The sequence below is a fragment of the Panthera pardus genome, unplaced genomic scaffold (assembly GCF_024362965.1).
Source record: "Panthera pardus isolate Hobbes unplaced genomic scaffold, ASM2436296v1 HiC_scaffold_27, whole genome shotgun sequence".
Lineage (NCBI taxonomy): Eukaryota > Metazoa > Chordata > Mammalia > Carnivora > Felidae > Panthera > Panthera pardus.
The window spans coordinates 63,807,423-63,819,549 of NW_026526843.1; positions in this window are offsets into that span (position 1 = coordinate 63,807,423).

The window sequence follows — 12,127 nt, forward strand, 5'->3', positions numbered from 1 at the left end:
TAAGATGTTTAACTGCCTGAGCCACCCAGGTGCCCCCAGGCCACCATTTTCAGTGAATATTTGAGACATGTTTACTAGTAATAGTACCTTAATATTGGAGGAAAGGGCTTGGCATCTGCTGTGTGCCAAACACACTGCTGAATGATCTGCATTCAATGCATCCATCGATTCATCAGTTGGAAGAAGGGATAGAAAAACAATAAAAGATATAGTATGTTAGAAGGTATTAAATGCTAAAACATGGATGAAGGATGGCTATGTGTGTGAGGGTTGTAATTTTAGATAGGGTTTGAGAATCAGAGTGACATGATAAGAGCAGGAAAAACTGAGGGGATAAAGGATAAGGGAGAGGCAGAAAAAACTCCAGGGTTTTGAGCCTGGCAAAATAGTGATTCATATAGAAACATAGAGTAACTTGCTGTCTCAGATGAGATTTCCCAGCACGAAAACATTAATTAAAAAGTATCCAAGTTGAAACACGATGGGAGAGTCCAAATGATGTCTTTGAATTGTGGTTACATCTAGGTCTCCTAGGTGCAAATGATGATCATCTGAGAAAAGTTAACGTGCAAACTTAGATGAAACAAGGCAGCTTGATTATAGTAGAAATGGCATGAGGCAGAGAGTTAGGAAACAGATTTTTAGGCTACCTCTGCTGTGAACTTAATTTGTGACTGGTCATTTTCCCTCTCTCTGGGCCCCAATATCATCTATGAATCAAGATACTTGGTTGGATAGATGAGTGGCTTTTAAATTATTCTCTATGGTACACCATAGGTGTGGAGAGCCCTGTCAGGGCCTATTGAAGTGGATATGGATGTGATAAAAACAGCCAGAACTATTGGTCATCCTTCTGCTTTAACAGAGTCAATCACTAGACTAGATGGTATCTGAGGTACCTGCTATATCAGGTACTCTGTGACTCTGGTCGTCTGGCAATAGCACTGGAAACCTTTGCTCACCTCTTCTTACAGCTTATTCAAGAATTTGTGGAGGTTTCCTGAGTAATATGGGTATTATAGGGATGAGGAAGGATCAAAGGGATAGGGCTGTATCCTATGGCATTGGCAGTTTTCTCTTAGTGATTACACAGAACAGTAAAGAATAATCCTCAGGCTTAGGGGTTGGAGGAGCTTCTGTGGTGCTGGTTATCAAACACTAGGCCTTTCCAACTGGGCCAACCTTGATGTTGATAATATTTTCTGCTAGTGCAGCCTTGGCTCTCAGACTCAAATGTTGTAGAACTTCTGGGCTTTAGTTAATAAGACAGGGCTGCCCTACCCATGGGAATAGGGCAAGTCATAAAGACTACCATATGTGAACATCTTTTGAGTTGGTGGCCAACTTCTTAGTGGAATTTGAGCATTCGTGGCTGCATGAAATTACACAGTTACCAGTCCCTTTTCTCTGGTTGCTCATGAGAAGTAAGGCCAGTTCAAGGAGCAGGGGTAATAATTCCTTACCTCTGTGGGCTACATCTTGTTTTACATAATTGTCTTCAGTCGAGGCTCTCATTTGAGTTTCACATAAATCCTATGGGGTTGATAGTGCATGGATTCTTATTCTCATTTGATACATCCCGTCTTTTCATCTTTTAAGACCCAGCTTGAGCTTTACCTCCTCTATAGTAATTCCATTCTCACACTGTCCCTCAACTGCTCATCAACCATAGTACTTAAACTATATTCATGTGTAGTCATTTTATTATTCTTGTTTAAGTCTCTGATTGTTTCATGTGTAGATGTTTGTGTTCCCCCAACAAGCCATTATCATTTATAACAAAGCCTTCTGATTTTTCCCTGTTTGAGCTTTTACTACCGTCCCTATAATCTACTCTCAATATAGAAGCTAGAGTGTTCCTTTTAAGATACATGTCATATCATAACACTTCCCATGATCAAAACTTCCCACTTTCACTCAGAGTAAAATCCGAAGTCTTAACAATGGCCTACAAGGTCCTTCCATGCCCTTCATCTGCCTGTCACCTCTGACTTCCTGTCTTTGGAAGGAAGAAATTTGGAAGGAATTCTCCCTTTGCTTGCTCTGCTTCAGTCACATGAACTTCATTGCAGTTCCTTTCATGTATCCAGTGCATTCTTTCTCAGAGATTATGTTTTTTCTGTTCCCTATGCCTGGAATTATCTTCCCCCAGATATATGGTTGGCTCCTTCACGTCTCTAACCAAATGTTACTTTATAAAAGAGGACTTTTTTCATTATCCTATGTAAAGTATTAATGATACACCTTTGCACTCTCTTTCTTGTCCTGCTTTATTTTTATTGCATTCATTGACATATTATGATTTTGCTTACTTGATAATGATCTATCTCTCCTCACTAGGATATTAGTTGCTTGAGAACAAGGATTTTCTTCTGTCCAATGTTATAGTTCTAGTTTCTAGAACAGTGCTTGGCACATAGTAGATATTTTTTAAAATTCTGTTGGATGAAGAAATAAATAAAACCATAAAAAGCCTAAGGGCAGACACTTTTCAATTCTCCCATTGATGTTCCTCATTGTAGACACACTTGTCTTAATAAAACAATGGAAGTTAGAGCAGAAAAGACATTTAGAGATCTGTTGTCTATCTCCCTCACTTAATAGATGGTAAGACTGAGGGGAAGAATATTGCCCAGAGCCATATAACAAGTTGTTGACAGAGTCAAAAGAGTTCGAGTAATCTAGGCTTAGATCCACAATTTTTGCTACTATACATGCTAAGCACATAAATTGGTTTATCTTCCAACTACAGGGCAAAGGTAAGGCATTGTCAGTCTGGAGAAGTAAGCTCCGGGCAGATTAATGTGGAAGTTAGAAGCATTTGGATTTTATATGAACAGGAGTTTCCCCAGATATTTTCCTCTCTGGTTTTGAAGAGCAATAACAACTGGGCCAAGTATGACATAAATACCTGACTTATTAAACCAAAAATAACAGTCTTTCAATAAATCAAGTAGCAAGGCTTTTCTGAATGCCTAACATGTGCCTAGACCTGTGCTGGATGCTTAAGAGATATGAAAATGATCAGCATTGATTTCTACTTTCTAGGAGCAGTCTAGCAGTGAAGGCAAGACTCATCTTTCCGAGATAAGCAGATGCCAAATTGTGACATGTGACAATAAGAACTGTTGAGAATAACAGGGCATTACTGAGGGCTAAAGCAGTTCAAGAAGGCATTATGGAAGAAAGGAGACATATTTGCACCTATTCAATGTTGCAAAACTGTCAGTGCTTTGTCTTCCTTCATTTAGAAGTGTTCACTTGCATCCATGGATCTGACCCTATCTCTGTGGCTCTTTGGGGAAGGATGATGTGTTTGATGGAGTTACCAGGCAGGCCTCATGCTTCCTCGTCTTCTCAGTCCTCCCAAATAGAATCTGCTTTAGTTCAATACATATTTACTGAGTGCCCTGTGGATACCAGGTACTGAGCCAGGGGCTTGGAATAAAAATATAAATATGCCATGGTCATTTACCTGTAGTAGGTCAAAGTCTAACAGGTAAGATGGATATACACAGATGTTTATAAAATAATTCAATATTAAAAAATTAGTTTATTTATATTCTCCTCAATTTATTATTTTTAATGTTTTAACGTTTATTTATTTATATTGAGAGAGACAGAGTGTGCGAACAGGGAGAAGCAGTGAGAGAGGGAGAGAGAGAATCCCAAGGAGGCTCAGTGCTGTCAGCACAGAGCCTGACATGGGGCTCGATCTTACAAACCATGAGATCATGACCTAAGCCAAAATCAAAAGTCAGATGCTTAACTGACTGAGCCACCCAGGTACCCCTATTTATATTTTCCTTCTAAAAAAAGGGATTTAAGGTGGCAAACATGGTAAGTTCTGCTTATGATCAAATTGTAATGAGATCCCAGATGAGAGAAGAAATGATGTAAAAGTGAATTAGCCAAAGTTTCCCAGACTAGGTGATATTTGAATTGAACTCAGACAATGATTAGGAGTTTTCTAGGGAATTGGGAATGGGAGATGTGGGTAGGGGGATACATTACAGATAAATGGAAAATTACAAAGGTTGGCATTGCCTGACTTGTTTAGGGAATGGTTAGGTGCTCTGTGTGTGTACAGCAGATATGGTAAGTGTCTTGCATGATCATCACTACCAGCTCCTCCCATGTCTGTGGCAGAAATTTTTAATCAGACATAACCTGGGTAGGGTTTAGAATCCTTCTGAGCACAGGATTCCAAATGACCACTTGCAGTCAATTTGAATTGATTTATGAGATGAGACATATTTGCCATCCTTGACTGACTGCAATGCTTTTAAAGTTACAGATTTTCAGGAAACAGAATCTCATTGGGATTTTAACAAGCTACTCCCTCATCTCTTCCCCCCTGCCATGATTCTGATGTAATGAGATCATGGATCTGTATTTAGTAGCTACTATGCTATATCATGTTACTGAATTTAGATTTTTCTCCTGCCATCAGAAATTTTAAATCAGAAAAGTAGTCTATTTTTCAGACACCCACCTTTGGAATTAGCATAGAGTATAGACAGAAGGAAGGAAAAACTCATAGCAAGGAGACTTACTATGCAACTGTAATATTTCAGGCAAGGGATAATGAATGCAATGCCTAGGAGGAGAGGATAAATTAGAGAGATACTAACTAAGAGAGATAACAGAAAAGTAGTAAGTGCCAGAAGCCAGGCGTTTTGGGGAATATCATAGAGGGAGAAAAAATTTTCAGGTGAAGCAGGGAGGTATTATATGGGGGAAAGATTCATAAAGATATAATTTGAACCAGGCCCTGAAAGATAGTTGGCACTTGACATTGGGAAAGGGTGGAATTAGGCCATTTCATACCTCTGTAGCACAAGAGCAAAGATCCAAAGGTAGAAAAATCACAAGCCATGTATAAGAAGCAGTAAGTAGTTCAGTTTGGCAGGCTTTAGTCTGGCATTGAGAGGTGACATTTTCCCTATCATCATCCCTGTTCTTAGATGGCTTCTCTCACCATCCAGCCTGCAGGTGCTCAGGAAACATAAATTGGTGTTAATATTAACCAAAGTTTGGTTGAATGTGGACAGTCTCTCAACTGCAAGAAAATCATTCTAGTGCTGATTCTAAGAGCCAGATCTGGGTTGTTCCCACTACCATTTGTCAGCCGTGAACACCACTGAGGAAGGATGGCTAAGGAAGGATGAAAGCTGCTTATTATCTAACAGGGAGTGGGGAGAAGAGGCCTACAGCCATAAAAAGTTCTTGCAGGCACATCCAGCACACATACTGGTAATCTCTGAAGCTCTCTGAAGGAACCCCCCCCCCCATCTATCCCTAGGCAAAAAGAATTATGAAAAAAAATATTCTCTTTCAATTCAATTAAATTATATAACAACTTGATTTTCACAAGATATCACATTCTCAAAGTGTTGCCTCAGACAATGTATTTTCTATTTACTATAACCTTGTAATGGATGTTTATGACTGCTCTAATTGTGAGGGTAAAGAAACTAAGGTTCAGAGAGGTTACAGGGCTTGAGCAATATAGGGATAAATGATATAAGGATATAGGGTTAATAACTTTCCATGTCAGGCTCCAATCCATGTTTTCTGCTGCCATCTACAATTCCTAAACTTTTCCACTGCACAAGGAGGTATGAAAGATCAAAATGGCATCAAACTAACATATTAATCTAACCCATTCTTTTGAGAGAGAGTCAACAATAATTCATTTCAACAAATACTTTCTTAGCATCTATTCTGTTTTAGGCATTGCACTAGGTCCCTAAGATGCAGACTGAGAAAACACAGTTCTTACCCTCAAGGAGCTCACGGTCTAGTGGGGTAGACACATATACAGATAGTCACAAGCTAATAAGCAAAGTGATACTGGAAGAATGTATAAAGCACTCTGGGAGTTCAGAAAAGGGTGAACTACTGTACAGAGAGGAATTGGCAGTTGAAAATAGTCAAAGCCCTCAGTTAACACAATTAACTTCCTATTTAGAATTGCAGACTTGGAGATGGGGCAGAGAGGAGAGAATTAAATGAGGAGAGAATTAAATGAGTACCTTCCTGAAAAATACCTTTGTGCTGCCCTGATTGAAAAGTTGGCTGCACTTGTAGTGGCCATTATTGTGCTGCTACTGTCTGGGCTGGATGCAGTGGGACCATGGCTTGTCCTAGCAACCTCCCTTGATTGACTTTTGCCAGGTCTGGTGCAATGTGTTGGGTGCTGGGATAGCAGACTGTGTATTGCCATTTGCAGTTGTTCTGCGTGTGCCTGGAGCTGGAGTCAGTCAGGTCCATGAGCCCTCAGAGTTTACAATAAGAATGGGGCCTGTCAGGCATCATTCTACCTACCAGAGGAAGGATAATTGAACTAACATTGATTGAATACTTAATATTTCATTTCAGTTCAGATCAAACATGCTTATGGTGTGTCTTCTATGTGCTTGGCATTTAATAAAGCACCACAGATTCTCCTTACAGTGGGAGAGACAATAGGTAAAGAAGTAACTGTAAATATATAATCCAGTGTGATATGTTATACAGTAAAGTTATGTATAGTGAGCTCTGAGTGCACAAAGGATAGAACAATAAATTCTGTTTGGAGATTCAGAACAAGCTTCATTGGGGGAACTGACATTGGGACTGAGCTCTTATCGATGAAATATACCAAGCACTGTGTTAGGTGCTTTAGAAGAGTAATTATTACTCAGGATGATTTTGGTTGCAAAGTACAGAAAACTCAACTTAAACTGGCTGAAACAAACTAGAGACTTATTGACTCATGTAATGGGAAATCTACAGTTAGGGCAGGCTTTAAGCATGGTTTAGTCATGACTGCTCCTTTTCTTTATGATTCTCTTGACTCTGCACTCTTCTGTGTGTTGGCTTTGTCCTCAAGCTGGTTTCCCTTACGATTACAAGAGAGAAAACAGTGGCAACCAGTGCTGATGCTTCTTTTATATCCAGTGAGGTAGTGAGCATTGTTTCTCACACTATGACACAAAAGTGAAACTTAGTGGTTTAGGACAGGTAAGATTTACAGCAGGATTTATTAGGCATGGGAAGTCTTCCAAAAATTATTTTAAAAGCACTTAAACAGTTTAAATATCTTGAGGGTAGCCTTATTTTCAGGTTATGTTTCTTTTTTGTATTATTTTTGCTTTTATTTTTTATTTTTTTTTCAACGTTTTTTAATTTTATTTTTGGGACAGAGAGAGACAGAGCATGAACGGGGGAGGGGCAGAGAGAGAGGGAGACACAGAACCGGAAACAGGCTCCAGGCTCCGAGCCATCAGCCCAGAGCCTGACTCGGGGCTCGAACTCACGGACCGCGAGATCGTGACCTGGCTGAAGTCGGACGCTTAACCGACTGCGCCACCCAGGCGCCCCTGATTTTTGCTTTTAAATGATATCCCTTTGCCTATGCCTTTTATGGTGTGTGTGCTGATTTACAGACTAAATTCTGGACTTCAGAAAAGTAATACTATTTTTTTTTAATTTTTTTTAACATTTATTTATTTTTGGGACAGAGAGAGACAGAGCATGAATGGGGGAGGGGCAGAGAGAGAGGGAGACACAGAATCAGAAGCAGGCTCCAGGCTCTGAGCCATCAGCCCAGAGCCCGACGCAGGGCTCAAACTCACGGGCCGTGAGATCGTGACCTGAGCTGAAGTCGGACGCTCAACCGACTGAGCCACCCAGGCGCCCCAAGAGTAATACTATTTTTATAGCAGAAAAATTTGTCCTATCAAGGTATTCTTCACACCTTGCATATGCAATGAAAATAGTGGACAAAGTTAATTATACGAAGGAAGTGTTGCAAATGGTTTACGAGCAGTCTCTGAAGTCTGCCATATCTAAGCTCTCAACTCTGCTCTGCCATCACTTAGCTGGGCACCTTGGACAAATTAATTCATCTCTTGGAGACTTAGTTTACTTATCTGTAAAATGGAAACAATATTAAGACCTACCTCATAAGGCCTGAAGACTATGAGATAATCCACTTAATGTATATAGCACAAGTTCCCAAAGTTTCTTGGTTCACTGTACCCTTCCTGTGTCAGTAATTATTTTCACAGCATCCAAGCCTAAAGAAATATTTAAAACTTCTGTGTATTAAGTAATTAAGTACAAACAACCTAATAATAGTAGTTCATGTTGTGCCCAACAGAGGTTGCTGCGTTTCCCTCAAAAATGTAAGATATTTTACAGTAAGTACCCTTGTAAGTTGGCACCTGGGGTACCTTGGTGAATAGTTTGGGAATAGAATACTGCCAGGCACATAGTTGGTGCTAAGTACATGGTTTTTATTATTATTGTAAAATATCTGTGATTATTATTAGAAGGGATCTGGGTACCAAAGAGGATGCTGACCTAGTAGTTTGACTCAGATGTTGAATATCCCTGAGGATAGACATGTCACTTTTTGGTAGTAATCTATTCTAGTCATAGGTTTTTTTCTAAGTCAGCACCAACTCACCCCAGTTTGAGAGGGAAGAGTGATTTCTATGTGCATAGAGAAGAAAGCTTTATTCTCAAAGCAATGCCATTTTCTAGCTTCACTACTGCCAAGATTTTCCGACTCCACTACTCTTACTCATCAGTCAAAATTCACTCTTTCAGAAGAGACTTCTGTATGTTAGATAAAAAAATACTTTGCTCTGTTTCTGACTGGCCTCTCCTACATTCCTTTTCCTTCTCCTTCCTCTTCAACCTCTCTCCATGTCCCTCTCAACTAGTGTTTGAGACTTGGCCCCATCCCCATAATGGTGAAGGGAAGCTGGAAAGTTAATTCAGGAAAAATGATTGGTTGAACTCTGTTTTGAATCTCAGCTTGACCGGTGAGCCAGTAAGAACAGTGGGTACTGACAATTCATTCCTGTATACCTCTTTCCTCTCCTCTGAGGGAGCATAGGAAGGCAATTCAAACAGAGAGACTCTAGAAGGTGGCCTGTGGGCTTTGGCACCCTTGAGAGGCTGAGGAGAAAAAAGGTAAGGGGTGTGCTGAATTTCCAACTCTTAGCAATTTAGGCCCATGAGGGATCTTTGACATTTTCCTAGAGGCTAGAGCTGACCTGAGTTCTATTTGGTTGTTTAGATTCACTGAAGGGAAATCTGATATCAGAGGTATGAGAAGGAATGAAAGAGGAGACCTGTCCATGCACTGTTGACTCTGGGCCTCTTTGGTGTTGGCCAGCAGAGGTCGGGAATGGCTGGCTGGCTTTTAGCCCCGGTCAGCCGGCAGCGTTTGTTTTGGCTGTTGGAGGAAACAGCACTTTGTGGAAAGCCAGCCTTCCCAGCCAAGGGCCTATTTTCATCTTGAATCTGTTGAGTCCAGCCTGAAGTCTGAGTCCAGGATCAACAGAGGCCATGGAAAATGGGACTGGATGCCTGGCAGCCAGAACTGTGGGCTTTGTCTTCCTAACCATGGCATTTTGCCCTGAGCTTATGAAGGCAGGAATGATGGGGATCTGGGCCTTGTGGAATTAGGTCCAGAAAGAGCTAGCTGCTCTTTGCATGGTCATTGCAGCACGGGATTGGCTGTAATATATCACTATGCTTCATCCCTTCCCAGGTTATCAAGTCTAGGAAGGTGGATGTATGGCTAGAGCTTACATAGCTCCAAAAGTGCCTGAGCTCTCCTAAATGGGGGTCTCCACACACTGAGGGACCACTAGATCATTGGATCAATATCCTTATCAACCAACCGTGGGAACACAGAAAGGTATCAGTTAGTATCCCTTTTTTTCTGAAATCTCAAGGTCTTTCTGGGGAAACAAACCCATTTCACAAAGAGATACTTTTCATATTAGACAGAGTACAGTGAGGCTCATGTGAGTAGCACAAAGAAGTGCTAAAGGAGTTCAGAGGAGGGCAAGAGTGCTAGAAGGGATATGGGTTTATGTTGGGCCCGGAAAAGTGAGTAAGAATGAGATAAAGATGTGATGAGAGTTTTCTTATGCTCCTAAGGCAGAAATCCTTTGAAACTGACTCAACACATATCTTTGACTTACTGTAGAATCCTGGTTTCCAACAAGATTATGTTCAGATTAGGATATTTGTATCCTGAGTGACCTTAGGATACTGAACCTGAATGACCAAAATGATTTGAACTTGTCAGACACTATGACTTGTCTAGGGCTTAAATAGAAATAGAGTGATGTCTGGAGGTATGAATCATATTTCTCAAGTTCTTCCTGTACCCTGTATCCCAAACTGAAACTCAATACTGGCTCATCCATTTCTTTCAGGATGTATTTGGCATTAAAGGCCTTTCACACACTGATCTCAATCTTCCCTTTCAGCTGTTCTCTCATTCTTTTTGGAGATTCCCAGCAATTTCATACCAGCTAAATCTCCTCCTTATCCCCTGAAGCCCGTAATAATTGGCTTAAAGTTATTTGTAGGCTCAGAAAACTTTGGTACCAGTCCCCTCCATCTCTTTGAGAATTTGGGATTCTTTGTGAGGTCTAGGTCTCTTCATTCTCTTTCATATCTAATGTTACCATTAGATTCTTAAGCAGAGTCCTATGAAATGCTAATTCTTTGTTGCTGTATATCAGGAGTCAGAACACGTATTCTGTAAAGGGCAAGATAGTAAATATTTTAGGCTCTGAGAGCCATAGAGTCTTGGATGCAACTACTCAACTCTGCTATGGTAGCAGGAAAGCAGCCACAGATAATATGTAAATAAATGAATGTGGCTATACTCCAATAAAACTTTATTTATGGTGTAAAATTTGAATTTCATATATTTTTTACATATCACAAAATATTTTTCTTTTGACTTTTTCAACCACTGAAAAATTTAAAAACTATTCTTAGGTCAAACTCTTCACAAAAGTAGGTGACGGTTGGATATGGCCAGCAAGCCCTAGTTTGCTAACCTTTGCTTTAGAAGACAGAACTCAGACTCTGGGGTAGAAATTATTTGGCTCAAAATTTTAAAAAATGATCAGAATTATAGAAAAATGGAATCTATTCTCTAGTAAGTTAAAACTACTCATGTTTCAGGGCGCCTGGTAGACTCAGTCAGTTAAGTGTACAACTCTTGATTTCAGCTCAGGTCATGATCTCACAGTTGGTGAGATTGAGCCCTGAGCTGGGCTCTGCATTGACAGAATGGAGCCTGCTTGGTATTCTCTCTCACTCTATCTCTCTGTATCTCCCCTGCTCTCTCTCTCATTCTCTCTCAGGAAATAAACATTTTAAAAAAACTACTCATTTTTCACTGAAGATCTTAAAGCGCCACTGGCTAAGGATGTTATAGGAGGACTCAAAGATTTTGTGTGGGCTTAGACTTGATGTTTTCTAGGTCTACAGGACTTTGCTTTTGTGAATTTTTCTTCTTCCACATATCCATCATTTCCAACTACTTGAAGTCTTTCTTTAATTTTTGAAAGTCTGTTACCTTTCTCCTACTTTTCCCCACCTAGCATTTATGATACTGTTTCAATTTGCTCCCCATTTTTTTATGTGTGTATATTATTTCCATTCCAGAAACCCAGGAGTTAATGTCAAAAGGACGAGGTTCATCAGGCAGCAGCTATATTGTTGCCTAGAAACCATCAGGGGCAGCTGGAAATTACTGCAGGGGCCTTTTTGGGAAGATGGTCTGACCCAAACTTCAGGGCAGAGTAAAGAGCAAAAGAGATTAAACATGTAATTTCCCTTTGTTAATAATAAAAACAGGTTTGATTCTGTTTTCAGCATATTATATCCTTTTTTACTTTACTAAAAAGAATCTAAAATTCTTTAAGAAATTTCACCTTTTTTGCTCCCCTCCATTCCACGGTGGTTTGATCCTGCTTCTTAGAACAGCATCCCCTTTCTGCCACTTCACAGTAGTCTGATCCTGTCTCACAGACTACTAGTCCCTTTATGTTCTTACTTTCCCTTCTCCTTCTTTCTATGCTTATCCCATAGTGGTTTGATGACACCTTATAGAAAAGCATACCTGGTTTGATCTTATCTGGAGAACATCAGTATCTTTTCTCCTCCTGTCTCACACCAATAATTTGTTCCTACGTCATTAAGCATCAGTTTCTTTTAGCTCCTCCCCCGGGGTCTACAGTGGTTTGATCCTACCTCACAGACTATTAGGTCCTCTCTGATTCCCCCCTCTAGCATCACCAGCACAAATGGTATG